The 14,870-nt window shown below is 39.6% G+C and overlaps 1 protein-coding gene across 1 annotated transcript in view; it reads left to right on the forward strand.

Moving 5' to 3' along the window:
• PTPRR (protein tyrosine phosphatase receptor type R) overlaps nt 1–14,870 on the forward strand; it is a 243,175-nt gene that overhangs the window by 75,335 nt on the left and 152,970 nt on the right. The gene's annotated exons all lie outside the window — the stretch shown is intronic.

Raw genomic sequence — 14,870 nt, forward strand, 5'->3', positions numbered from 1 at the left:
AAAAAAAAAACATATCTCATTAGACTTTATATTCTCAGCCTGGTACCTATATTCTCTTGCCTGGTACCTGGAATACAGAAGGTTCTCAATAAATGTTTCTTTTAAGTGAGTACATATCAGGAACTAGCAGAGCTGGCTTTATCCCCATAAATATGGAGCATTTAGTCATACTACACTATCAACAGCTATTAATTGACTCATTTTGTGAAAATTTATAACAGAACTAATGTTGCTGTAAATGCTGCTCTGCATTTGTTGACAAACTTAGAGGAGATCAGAGTTTGAATAAATGCAGAAAACCAGCTATGTTCATCTAGCTAATAAAAATGGGTATCACGCACTTTGCACTAGTACATATATACAAGAAAGTTCTATGTACTAAAGAAATAATCCCCACGTGGTCATGGCTAAGCATGGGAATGTGGCCATGTAAACAACTTGTCTGCCTTAGTACAGCCTGTAGTTTATGAGCATTGTGCAGAGAGAAAAATGTGCAAAGGGAAAAGTCAAATGAACAGAGAGAAAAATGAAACTAAATGCATATAATTCCCCATTTGAAAGATATTTTCTTCCACTCCACCAGTTCTCAAAAGAGTGCTATTTAGACCTAATCTTTGAATATGGCAGGAGTTTGCATAGCAAACTATATGTGGATTGAGAAACACATTAACTTGAAGACGACACTATTAATTCATAGATCGAGGGACTCAAAAGACAAGAAAGAAGAGAGGTACCCAAGAGGGCAGGGTCAGATCAGAGGGCAAAGAATATGGAGACAGGAGTTGGCTTGGTGTGTGTGTGTGTGTGTGTGTTTTGAGAGAGAGAGAGACAGAGTGTGAGTGGGAGAGGGGCAGAGAGAGAGAGGGAGACACAGAATCCAAAGCAGGCTCCAGGCTCTGAGCTGTCAGCACAGAGCACGACTCAGGGCTCAAACCTGAGAATTGGGAGATTGTGGGCTTAACCAAAGTCAGACGCTTAACCAGTTGAGCCACCCAGGCAACTCAGAGTGGGCTCGTTAAAGGTATTTACATATTAGGCTGTCACCCCTTCCTCATTTCTAAGGCATGTTCTATATCTTACACTGTGACTAATTACCAAAGGGGAAGAGACATACCTTTATATAGTCGTGTATCATGGGAATATGTATTAGATACCTACTGTTTGTATCTCTGTTTGTTATGTACCTGTTTTATACCAGATACAATCATAGGAGCTGGACAGACATGAACCCTGCCCTCCTGTGGCTTACGTTCTGGTGGGGGAAACAGATAATCAACAACTAAATATGTAACTAAAGTGATTATGGGTCATGAGAAATACCGTGAATGTGATCTTAGAGGGCCATCCCCAAGAAGGTGTCTGGTTGTGGTGGGGGTAGTGCTAGTTTAGTCAGGGCTGTAAAGGAAGACGTCCTGAGAAGCTGATGTTTGAATCAAGGTCTAAACCCCGAGAAGAAGCTTATCAGGAAAACCTTCAAGTAGAAGAATATCCTAGGCAGGGGAAAGAGCAAGGGCAAAGGCCCCGAGGCAGAAATGAGCCGGGCCTGTTCACTGAGTAGAAAGTCCAACAATACGACTAGAAGGTGCTGATGAAAGGGAAGAGGAGTTAGGCATCAGATCCTACAGGGCCTTGAGGGGTATGGCAAGGATTTCATGTCTTCTTTTGAACCTGGCGCAAGTCACTGGAGACTCTTTGGCAGAGGAATGGCATGATCTGGAGTGCAGTTTTCATTAGCTGTAAGATAACAGAGTGATTTTGAGCGGCCGCTCTCAAGCCAGGCTGTCTGGGTTGGGATCCTATCCCAACCACCTAACTCTCTAGGTGAATTTAGACAGGTAACTTAAACCTTTCTATCCGGTTTCCTTGTCTATAAAGTGAACCAATAATATTGCCTATCTGGTAGGGTTATTTTGAGGAGTAAATGTACTATAAAGCACTTAGAACAATTCATGAAAACTTAATGAGTACTGCATGACGTTCATGAGTATTAATTCTAGTGACTTGGCTGTTAAAGCAGTCTTTGAAAGTCAACTTTGGTCGAGATGGAACTGTGTTTTTTTATCTTTACTCTTAAACAGATGCCACCTTGTGAAAGCAAAGCCAAATATTTGTAGCCACGTCCCTGGGTCTCTAGTACTAGGAGGATGACAAGGAAAACAGTAAGACTCAGCAGCTGCCATCACCGGTCACACTGTCACACTGTGGGTCCTCCCAGGCCAGGCAGCTGCTGAAGCCAGGGCTACCTGAGGTAATGATGATCCATTTGGGCACCAAGCATTGTCTATAAACCATGCTCAAACATCACTGAAATAGTAGTTTCCCATGTAAGTTAATGCTCTTTGGAGATAATCAAATATAATTTTTCTTAACATCCTTCATGGTAGCTTTTAGCCCTTGGAATTTCTCAACAGAGATACTGAAGTTTATTGCCATGATCATCACTTACATTTTTTTAACATCGAAATTGCTCAAAATTATGTATCCTTCAACTGAAGGAAAGTATTTGTTGAATGTCTATACCAAGCACTGTGCCAGGCCTTAGGGACACAGAGTGGATAAAACTCAGCCCCTGTCTCAAGAGGCTCACGGTCAGATAATTGCAACTCAGGATGTTGTGCTAGGACTAAGCACAGGATGCTATGAGGACACAGAAGAAGGGCATCTAACCCAGGGGCTGCTTCCCAGAGGGAGTTCTGTCTAATGTTGGAAGTTCCATCAATGCTAAGGGCTCTGTACACTTGCTGTAGGGAGGAGGAGTTTGCTCCTTGCAGGCCGAGAAGAGCCCCATCCAATGCCTTCTCACTGAGTTTCCCTCACTGGTGTATTGCCCCCACTATTTGGCTCTCCACAAGGCCCACCCCCACCAACATGGCCACTTAGTTGAAGTAGAGCCCACAGGCTGAACGCCACAGCAGGAGAGAGTAGGAGCAGCCCCTTTCAGGCTCATCCTGCCCTCCTCGGCCGTCTCTCAGCTTCTGCTGGCCTTGTCTTCTGGCCTGTGGCCTCCATGTAGTCTCAACTCTCTAGGGCAAGGACCTGGCCCCTAGACAGGCAGCCTCCACCTCCCATAGCTGGACTCAGGCCTCATTCTCTCTGTGAAAATGCTGTCTTCACCATGGGAACTGTAAGGGAAGGAAGGGAATAAAGCTGCAAGCGAAGGAAGAGTTAGAAGGGAAATGTAATAACTATAAGTTGTAAATAATAATAATAACAAAATAAATATAGGGCACTGTGGGATATAGAGGGAGGAGTTGACAGTTCTGCCACTGGGTTAGAAGTAGGTCCAGGGCACTTTCTGTGTGATACAATGGTCAGCTAGGCTGGAGGCTATGCTTTAACTTCTATTAATCTGAGAATTGACAGCAGTGTCCAGGTTTCCAGATAGTCAAGCTTCCGTCACTGTGGGTCAGTTTCTGAATGTTCTTCAGTAGCTTAGCACCCATTCCTCAGTTGCTATAATCGCATAGTGTTATATACAGCTACAGCAATACCCTTCTGTTCCATTCTTTTGGTAACTAAACCAAAAGACAAGTCTTAAACCTCAAGGTAACACTATAGTGCCGGCCATGTTGTTTCAAAAAGAGAAAAGCCGACAGTGTGTGCATACGTGTGTGTATGTGTATACCTGGCATTGCCAGGAGGAAAGGCAGAGGGAGGGAACGTTAGGAATAAGGGAGGTAGGCCCCAAATGTTGTCTTTTAAAAATTGAGCTTTAGAGAAAAGGGATTATACCCAGGATTTAAAAAAAAAAAAAATGCACACCTACAACATTGTTCTAAAGAAGGATCAAGCCCCGTGACCTTAATTTTATTGGTGTTATGTTCTAATCAACCAAGGAATTAAGAGATAAGAGGACATTTCAACCAATTATGGTCACATGAGGTCAGTGCCTTTTTCCAAAGTGGCAGTTTTCTGAAGGCCCAAAGAGCGTGGGTAAGTGGCTTGTCTCAGAGTGTGTCAGCTGCTCTGCCTCCACGTTGATGGAGGGAGTCATTGAATTTCTTTCCTCTGCGCTCATTCAGATCATCCCTGGAAGGCAGGAGGAGCTATTTATATAAATGTGAACTGGTGGGGGGAAGAGGTGCCACAGCTTGCTGTCTGGTCGCACGCAGGATCCTGGCACCTTTTGCTTTATCCTCGGCTGCTTCCCCACCATGTGTCAGATACCAGAGACACAAAATTATGAATAACCGAACAATTGGCTCAGCCTCTACAGGGCATGACACATGTTTTTCATGAACATTAAAATTCATTTTTTTTCAATTTGAGAGAAAATTAAACCTAGGTTCTGGCATTCATTTCCACTGGTCTTCCTCCTGGCAGCATGAATTATTTATTTCTATGATGCAGGAAAACATAACTCTCTTGTTTGTATGTGTTGCAAACCCCATCCATTTTTAGGAAAACCTTTGCTGTCTTTACCACTCACTTGCATGGATTCCAGTTGGGAATTCAAATCTGTTCAAGTTTCATTTCATTTTCTGTGTTCCCTATTCTCCAGGTTAGGTTAAAGTGTCACCTCTTCAATGTAACCTTTCCTTTGTATTTCCCGAAATGCCTAGCACCAGGCTTTCTATACAGTGGTGCTCAATAAATGCTTATTAGATAAGTGAGAGCTTCCTGGAATGTTAATATTGATTTCTCGATTAGTATTTGAAATTCTACACATTAACCGCAGGAATCAGAGATGTCAACAAATATTTTCCTCACTTAATAAATATATAGATTTCCCCCTTACTATTTTTCCCTTTACTGAGTAAGCTCCAGCCACACCAGCCTTTATACTAATTCTCAAGTGTGCCAAACTTGTTCCTATGTAAAGATCAAGGCACAAAAAGGAGTGGTCCCTTTCAACATATTTTGCATTTATATGGCAATGTTCACAAATACTGAAATATATCTTGAAAGATGCAAATCTTTTTTTCTTGGAGGAGACAGTCCTGTATGGACAATAGTCTGGTATTCTTAATCAACCTTTTGGAACAGGCATTGGCTTTGGAGTGTTAAAGATAGAAATTTCCTGACACTGTGAAAGATAAGTAAGGCAGGTAAGGTAAGGTAGGAAGACTCTATTTGGGATGATAACCTAATAGGCAGTGAGACTATTGCAAATAGGGAAGAGAAATCAGGCTTAACTTCAGATCCAGCCAAGATAGCTAGGTATTTATGGCCAATGAACAGAGTAAGGGGTGGTGGTGGAAAATTGCTAAGAGGAGACATCAAAGATAGAAGGATTTTTGGTAAACCTATTTAGCAGGATTCTTGGGAAAGGCAGGCCAAGGACTTATACATCTAAGATAGGAGTTGAGAAAGGAGTTGATCAGATATTGAGGGTGATCAAATATCAATGTTGGGAGGCAGACCTGGGTGGCTCAATCCGTTAATAATCTGACTCTTGATTTTGGCTCAGGTCATGATCTCAAGGTTCATGAGTTCAAGATCCATGCTGTGCTCCATGCTGACAGTTCAGAACCTGCTTAGAATTCTCTCTCTCCCTCTCTCTCTCTCTCAAAATGAATAAACGTTAAAAAAACTCTTAAAAAAGTATCAAGGGTGGGGATTCCCTCTCTGCCTTAGCAGGATTCTTACTAAGACTGGGCTCTGCAGACTGAGGAACAGTCCCAAGGATGAAGACTATAAACAAAAAGACTTAGAGGAGCTTGTCAAAGTTCAGGCAAGGAGAGAATGTTTGTCAGGAGAGACCTTCAGTCTTTCCATGGCCTATTGAGCATCACTGTGTACCGGAACAATAGAATGGAGGCATCTAATGGCTGTTTTTGAGCCGGCCACCCGCTATGGTTTAATTTGCAGATGTCTGGCTTTGTTGTTGATATATGCATAAACATATTCGTCTTGCCCCAACTCCTGGATGCAGCCAGTTTGCTTCTGTAGAAGCAATTCCATTTCTCTCATGTTATTTCAGCCATTTTTAATATTCTTCACTGCAAATATAAATATTCCTTTTTATTCCTTTTTAAATTTTAAGCTTAAGGAAAACATAATTGCTTTTTGTTCACATTCCACAGAATGTGATTGTCATAGTTGGGGGACCTGCGTGGGTGTAGATTAGACTGAATACAGAGAATATGTTTAAATAGGTTCATGACATAGAAAGTGTACACATTTATATTATTGGACTATTTAATTCTAATGCCACAACATTAGAATTAAATAGGTCTGACAATAAACAAAACATGAAGAGGCAGTGTGTAGTCTCTGCCATTCTCCCCTTTCTGAGCCTCTGTATTCCAGTGTTCCACCTAATTCTTGCATTTCATGCCCTTGGCTGACCTTCACCTTTCCGTTCAAACTGGCTTTTCTTTACAACTCTCTTCTGCATAACAGAAAGAAGAAAAGTCCTGAAGGTTCCCACTGGACAATACTGACTTAACAGTCTACATTCTACAAGACACTTGCGTTCTACAGTAGTAAATCTTAGGCAGTGTGAAATAAATTGAAGTGAAAATTTTGAGCAATTTGAGTTTTCCAGCAACCTTCAAATCATAGCTCATTGGCAACAGGTACTCTGATTCTGACTCTACCTGTGACCCTGATCATAAATACCTTTTCAGAAAGTACTGGCCAATGCCCATTTTTTTTCTGTTTATTCTTTTTTTTAATATAATTTATTGTCAAGTTAGCTAACATACAGTATATATGATATGCTCTTGGATTCAGGAGTAGATTCCCATAATTCCTCACTTACATAAAACACCCAGTGCTCACCCCAACAAGTGCCTTCCTCAATGCCCATCACCCATTTTCCCCACCCCTCCACCCCCTTCCACCCTGTTTGTTCTCTGTATTTAAAAGTCTCTTATGGTTTGCCTCCCTCTTTGTTTATAACTATATATTTTTTTCTTTCCCTTCCCCGAGGGGTCTTCTGTTAAATTTCTCAAATTCCACATATGAGTGAAAACTTGTGTTATCTGTCTTTCTCTGATTGACTTATTTGACTTAGCGTAATACCCTCCAGTTCCATCCACATTGTTGCAAATGGCAAGATTTCATTCTTTTTCATTGCCAAGTAGTTTTCCATTGTGTGTGTGTATATATATATATATATATATATATATATATATATATATATATATACCACATCTTCTTTATCCATTCATCAGTTGACGGACATTTGGGCTCTTTCCATAATTTGGCTATTATTGATAGCACTGCTATAAACATTGGGGTACATGTGCCCCTATGAATCAGCACTCCTGTATCCTTTGGATAAATTCCTAGAAGTGCTCTTGGTAGGTTGTAGGGACCTCCACACTGTTTTCCAGAGTGGCTGCACCAGTTTGCATTCCCACCAACAATGCAAGAGAGTTCCCCTTTCTCCACATCCTTGCCAACATCTGTTGTTGCCTAAGTTGTTAATTTTAGCCACTCACTGGTGTGAGGTGGTATCTCAATGTGCTTTTGATTTGTGTTTCCCTGATGATGAGTGATGTTGAGCATCTTTTCATGTGTCTGTTAGCCATTTGGATGTCTTCTTTGAAAACATGTCTATTCATGTCTTCTGCTCATTTCTTCACTGGATTATTTGTTTTTGGGTGTTGAGTTTGGTAAGTTCTTTATAGATTTTGGGTACTAACCCTTTATCTGATATGTCATTTGTAAATATCTTCTCCCATTCTGTTGGTTGCCTTTTCATTTTGTTGATTGGTTCCTTTGCTGTGCAGAAGGTTTTTATCCTGACGAGGTCCCATTAGTTCATTTCCTTTGCTTTTATTTCCCTGGCCTTTGAAGATATGTCAAGTGAGAAGTGCTGTGGCCAAGGTCAAAGAGGTTGTTGCCTATTTTCTCATCTATCATTTTGATGGTTTCCTGTCTCACATTCAGGTTTTTCATCCACTTTGAGTTTATTTTTGTGGATGGTGTAAGAAGGTGGTCCAGTTTCATTCTTCTGCATATTACTGTCCAGTTTCCCCAGCACCATTTGCTAAAGACACTGTCTTTTTTCCATTGGATACTCTTCCCTGTTTTGTCAAAGATTAGTTGGCCATACATTTGTGGGTCCAATTCTGGGTTCTCTATTCTATTCCATCGGTCTATGTGTCTGTTTTTGTGCGCATACCATACTGTCTTGGTGATTACAGCTTTGTAGTACAGGCTAAAGTCTGGGATTGTGATGCCTCCAGCTTTGGTTTTCTTTTTCAACATTACTTTGGATTTATTCTTTTTCCTATTTTATTCTTTCTTTTTTGTGGAAGAATGTTATTTCCTTGAGTCAGAGCCCATACTCTTTCATTTGTGTAACCACTACAGAGGTATCTTGTTCAATATATGTTTGAAAAACTAAGTCAAATTACAACCTAAATAAAGACCCTTATCATCTCTGTTATTCAAAAGTATCAAAAAGATAAATAGTCTAAAATTGTCCTTTGGTTTGCCAGGATTTATTTTGGAGTCCAAATCCGTGAGATGTTATTATTATTGCTTTAATTTTCTGAAAATATCTTGAGTACAAAAGCTTAAAATGTATTTAATATCTGTTACTATTGAGATGACTTGATATAGATGCTTGGTAAAATATTCCAATAAGGTAGAAAGAATCAGGCCTCAAGGGCAACGTGAAATCTAGGAATCAACTATAAATCACTGTAAGATATAAGATGAGAAACTAAAGTCTTACATTATATCAGCCTCATTCTGTATAACCCCCTTGCTGATTATCAGTTTCAATATTCTGTGACTATTCATTTTTAAATAATTTCAGACTTCCTGAAAAGTATGAGAACAGTATTTGCATATAGCCTTCACCTAGCTTTCTCAGTTGTTAAATATTTTACATTGTCTTTATCATTCTCTCTGTCTCTCTCCTCCTTCCTCTCTCCCTTTCCCTGTTGCCAGATAGATAGATACATAAATACATATTTGTGTGTGTGTGTGTGGGTGTGTGTGTCCTTTATCACAAATTTACATTCTAGTTGGAGAAGAAAAGCAATAAAGACAAAATTTAATGTTTAAAAAGAGATAATTTCAGAGAGCTGTGAACAAACATATTGAGTGACACAGTAAGGTCACATAATATGTGTGTATGTATGTGTGCATGTGTCTGTCAAATATATCTCTTGTCAATTGATATATCTCTTGAAATATACACGTCTCCTTTCTGAAAGGACATAGTACTGTATAAACAATAGCCTGGTATTCTTTGAGTCATCATTTTGAACTGGAACTTCCTCTGGAGTCACTGTCTTTTCTCACCTATTAAGCATCATTGTTTGTACCGAAACAATAGAATAAGTAATGTCTGATGCTTATTTCTTAAGAAGATAATTCATCAGGGTTCAAGTTGTGGATGTCAGCTTTAAAATATATTAAAAGTTTTTTGAACCATTTGAGAATAAATTGCAGACATTCTGACTCTCTGCCCCTAAATAGTTCAGTGAATGGTCCCTAAGAACAAGAACATTCTCTTTTTCAATCATAGAACAATTATTAAAAATCAGGAAAATACCGTTGATACAGTTACCTAATATACAGACCTCACGCACTGCCAAATGGCCCCTTTATAATGTCCTTTATAACAAGAGAGAGAGACGGAGAGAGAGAGAGAAAGAAAGAAAAAGAAAGGAAGGTAGGAAGGAAGGAAGGAAGGAAGGAAGGAAGGAAGGAAGGAAGGAAGGAAGGAAATTCTGAATACAGAAAAGTAAATACAAATAAAATTTCTTGTCTCCACTGGATCATTCTGTATACCCCTTGAGATCCTTGTACCATACTTTTCAGTACTTCAAGTCTGAACTATTTTCTACTTTGTTGCCTATTCCACATTATTATTTTATGATAATGGCTACTACTGTATCATATAGACCTGTATAGACTTGTGTAAAGGTCATGTTTCTTGAGGAATGCTCATTCATTTTCCTATCTATATACCACCTATATAAAGGTCATTTTTTTCCTTGGGGTGTGTGCATTCATTTCATATTTGTTTGCAAATATTTGTGCACCATGTCATGGCTGTTACGTTTTTACTGTCATAGAATTTTAGATAAGAAGCTTCAAGAAACATTTGTGCTAGAGATAAACAATGATGAATCAAACGGAAAACAGAAAACTATTTTTACCACAAGCAATACCATCCACCTTGTGTTCCTCAAGAATGATTTCACACATTAAGAAGATGTAGATAACTCAGGAAAGAGCATTTCTTTAAAATTAGCTGTAATTCCATGTTCAGTGCATGTGATAAGGAAATGAGGAAGAGACAGCTAAAATCTATATATGTGCCTATCAAAAAATTAGAAAATGCTTTCAGCCACAACACTTGGAATGTAATTAGACTATTGGGTCTCTGAGGGCAGGGCTAGTAATCTTCATTTTTATGTGTCTTAATGTGGGTTTGCAGATACAGGAACTCAAGTATATGTTGAATGAATTTTAGTGGATTAATGAATAAATGAGATTTTATGCTATTTTCCCAGATTCAATACAAATAATTTTTGTCAGAAGTAACAACCTGAATTGCCTAGCACATAAGAACTACCCGAAGTTCTATTTCTTCTTTGAAGTCTCAATTTTAATAATGCTAAATCTGTCCCTTAATATATTTTTATAAGTTTGTACCTCTCACAAACTCCTTCTGTTAATGGTGAACTTGGTTATGGCAGTCTGACTTCTGACATTTTTAAACCATTTTGTACACGAAGTGCTATTATAGTTTTGTTCACATTTCTTCTACATTAGGTTCATAGAATATCTTGCCTGTGTGGTTATGATTTTCATTATGTTTGTACATTTTTCATTCATTATGTCTTTGAATATTTTTTCTGACTGCACCCCCCCCCCCCCCGAACACACACACACCACCCTGACCTCAGGGCCTCCAATTATACGTATAGTAGGCCATTTGAAGTTGTCCCACAGCTAAAGAAAGTTTTGTTCATTACTTTTTTCAAATGTTTTTCAGTGTCTTTTTTTATTTAAAAAAAAATTTAATGTTTTTATTTATTTTTGAGACAGAGAGAGACAGAGCATGAGCAGGGGAGGGGCAGAGAGAGAGGGAGACACAGAATCCAAAGCAGGCTCCAGGCCCTGAGCTGTCAGCACAGAGCCCGACGCAGGGCTCAAACTCACAGACCGTGAGATCATGACCTGAGCTGAATTCGGACGCTTAACCAAATGAGCCACCCAGGTGCCCCTGTGTTTTTTTTTAACATTTATTCATTTTTGAGTGACACAGAGAAACAGAGTGTGGGCGTCGGGGGAGAGAGACACACAGAATTGAAAGCAGGCTTCAGACTTCAAGCTGTCAGAAGAGAGCCTGATGCAGGGCTCTAACCCACAAACTGCAAGATCATGACCTGAGCTGAAGTCAGATGCTTAACCCACTGAACCACCCAGGTACCCTCTTTGTGTTTCCTTTTGGTTAGTTTCTGTTGCTGTCTTTAAACTCACTTCTTTTCTTCCTGGTCCAATCAGTTTTCAATCCCATCTAATGTATTTTTTATCCTAGGCACTGTCATTTTTGTCTCTAGTGGTGAGACCTGGGTCTTTTTTATATCTCCAATATCTCTCCTTAGAATGCTCATGCTTTCTTCTCTACTTTATTGAGCATATGGAATATGGTTATAATAACTCTTAATGACCTTAATGGTCTACTAATTTTATCATCTGTGTCACATCTGGGTCTGTTCTTTTTCTTAAATTTTACTCTGCCCTATGGATTGTATTTTCCTGTTTCTTTTCATGTCTGGCAGATTTTTTTTAATATTATATCCAGAAATTGGGAATTTTAATTTGTGAAGTGCTGAATATTTTTTAGCCCTTAAATATTTTGGGCTTTTTCAAGTTTTTTTTTTGTTGTTGTTGTTGTTAAACTTCCAAGTAATTAAGTTACTTACAAATGATTTGGTTCTTTTAAGTCTTGCATTCAGTTTTTGTTGGTTCTTTCAAGACTTTATTAGGTAGGACCATAGCAGTGTTTACTCTAAGGCAAGGGTCATCAAACTATAGCCTGAGGACCAAATCCTGCCCACTGTGTCTTTCTGTGTGTCTGGAGAGCACCACTCAAGCACTGAAAGCCACAAAGACAAAGCCCAGAAATCCCCTCCACTCCTAGAGCCTGCCACCCTACCAGTCACCATGCCTTACTCCTGTTCAGACCTTGCATGGATTGCCATGTACAAGTTGGAGACCATACTGTTGGCAATTGCCAAGCATTAAGTGGAAGAATGTTAGTCTGGGAGTCAGAAATTTAGCAAGCCAACTCCCCTCCAGCAAGCTGCCCATGTTACGATGGGTAAACTCTCCAGAAGAGAGAAATAGCCAGGATCTGGGTATCATTAGAGCATAAAACTGACCAAGGCAACTACTGTCTTAGTTCAGGCTGCTATAACAAAATGCCATACATAGATAGAGTGGTTTAAACAACAAACATTTATTTCTCACAGTTTGGAGGCTGGAAAGCCCAAGAGTAAGGTGGCAGCCAATTCAGTTCCTCATTCCTGGTGAGAACCCTCTTATAAACAATTGTCTTCTTACAGTATCCTCACATAGAGAAAGAGAGCAAGATCTCTGGTGTCTTGTTATAAGGGCACTAATCCCATCACGGAGGATCCACCTTCATGACCTTATCTAAAGCTAACTACTTTCTGAAGGTATCACATTGATACTTAGGGTTGGAACAAATGAATTTCGGGGGAACAGAAACATTCAGCCCATAACACTACCTCTTCTTCCCACACTCGAGCCAGACCTTTCCCTGAAGACCAGTGCTCATACCAAGAATGTCTCCAGCAGGTGGCAGTTGGGCATAAAGCATGCCCACCACATAGGATGGCCCACCCTAGTCAAATGCGGAGTGGGGCGAGGAATTTACTCTCTTGTTATGTAAGTACCTACAAAATATATTTGATTGTGCCTCTTGGCCCATAAAGCCTAGAATATTTGCTATGAGCCTCTAGAAAAAATTTGTGAACCTCGATCCAGGGCTAGTTTTGCCCCACTACTCAGGCAATACCATTCTGAATACTCCATCCAGTACCTGTGTATTATAGGTTCTGACACTGGCTGTTGGAAATAGGAACTATTCCCAGTGCTGTGTGAGCTCTGAAGACTGTCTTCCTCCTTCCTTTCTGGTGGGTTTTTTTTTCCCCCTTTGCCTCAGGAAGTTTCCTCCCATTGTGTGCTAATCAGTACTCAGCTGAAGACTCCAGGCAAAGGGTGCACTGACCTCTAGAACAATATCTCTGTGTAGAGCTCTCTCCTTTCTGTGAGTCTCCATTCCCTGGTACTATGCCCTATGAATTCTAGTCCCCTTGGCGTTTCTGAATTCTGAACTCAGAGGTCTTTGGGCCCCAGTTTCTCCTCGCTACAGCCAACAACCTGAGGTACTGGTAAGGTCCTCCCATCAGGTTCCTCCTCTCAGGGATCACTGTCCTGTGCTACCTGTTGTCCAATATCTGAAAACCATTGTTTCATATATTTTGTCTGGTTTTATATTCATTCTAAGAAGGAGGGTAAATCCATGATACCTAAAAGTGTAATTCCTGACTTCTCAAATTTGAAGAAACAAAATATCCATGGGACTTAAGCATTTGATGAGTTAAGTTCAAAGAAGATAGGAAATGGATTTTGATAGGAAAATTTCTGATAGTTTTAAATTCTATTTTGGCAAGAAAGTAAGAGACAAGTAGAGTTTTCAGAAGGTTTCTCAAACCTGTCTAATGACAAGTCAATAGTAAAAATATCCCTTGTTTTCTAGAAGGCTTTGTCAAGCAGTTATAGTCTTAATTTAATTCTGAGATTTTTTTATACATTGAATATCAATAGGTCAAAGATATGGCATCTTGTTAACCAATGCCATGAACAGGATGGTGAATTTATGTGTGGGGAAAAAGAGATGAGAAGCTTGGTTCCTGTTGCATATATTAAAAAGTTAAGGCTTCACCTATTGTAGCAAAAGAGTTATTAGTGAAAGCATTGGTTCTCAACCCAGAACTTGAGATAATTCAAAGTGCAGCAAATTATGTCCAAGAATGTGCTGAAACTCTTACCCCAGATTATAAAATTTAGAATTAATTTGATGCCCAAACATTGATTTTCAGAAAAAAGAACATCGAAATAATCAAGCAATTAAACTAGGGGTTGCTTGTATAGCCCCAGAAAGCAAGAGGTACTTTTTTCTTATTGCTGACTCTATTTAGTGACATTTTTCATCTGCCCATGATTTATGAAAATGGAAATGCATCTGCAATAATAATGTAAAAATCATTTAGCTCTAGTTTTATCTGTGAGAAGGCCACTTTCCTGAAGAATGTGCATTTCTTACCCCTAAGATGATATCCTTTTGACAGAGAAACAAACCGAACTGCTTCTCAAACTACCAGCTGAGTTCATTGTGACAGATTGCCAAGGGAAAAAGAAAGCTTATTTTCTTCTTGTCATTAATAGTTAATTGTTATTGCAGTTTCTCAGATGGGAGATGTGGGTTAGAGAAGTCATATCCATCCTTTCTAAAAGTGCTGTGATCTTATTAGAGGTGAGCACACAGCAGAAAATAAACCTATTCCTTGGGGGATTAAATGGAGCGGGCCTATGGATTTTTCTCTCTCCTCTCCTTTAAAGCACTTTAGTGACGTGCTCTAACAAGTTGTCCACCTGGCCTTGTAAATCACTGTTAATGTTTCATGAAAGCTCTTGTGTTCTGGAACAATTTGCACTGATGCATTTCTAAAGCTCGCCTTTTGGAGGGTAGTGTGGGTGCCTGTGGTAATACACATTTATGCACCTCTGAAGTGTTCTGTTCATCCACTCTACTGCCAGGGTCTCTTGTACAATTATATTGGCATTTAGAACAGCATCTTACAATGCTGTGAGCTAACTGTTCTATTCTAACACCTCTGGGATTTTGTGGCTTCCCT

This window comes from Panthera pardus, unplaced genomic scaffold (assembly GCF_024362965.1).
Source record: "Panthera pardus isolate Hobbes unplaced genomic scaffold, ASM2436296v1 HiC_scaffold_6, whole genome shotgun sequence".
Classification (NCBI taxonomy): Eukaryota; Metazoa; Chordata; class Mammalia; order Carnivora; family Felidae; genus Panthera; species Panthera pardus.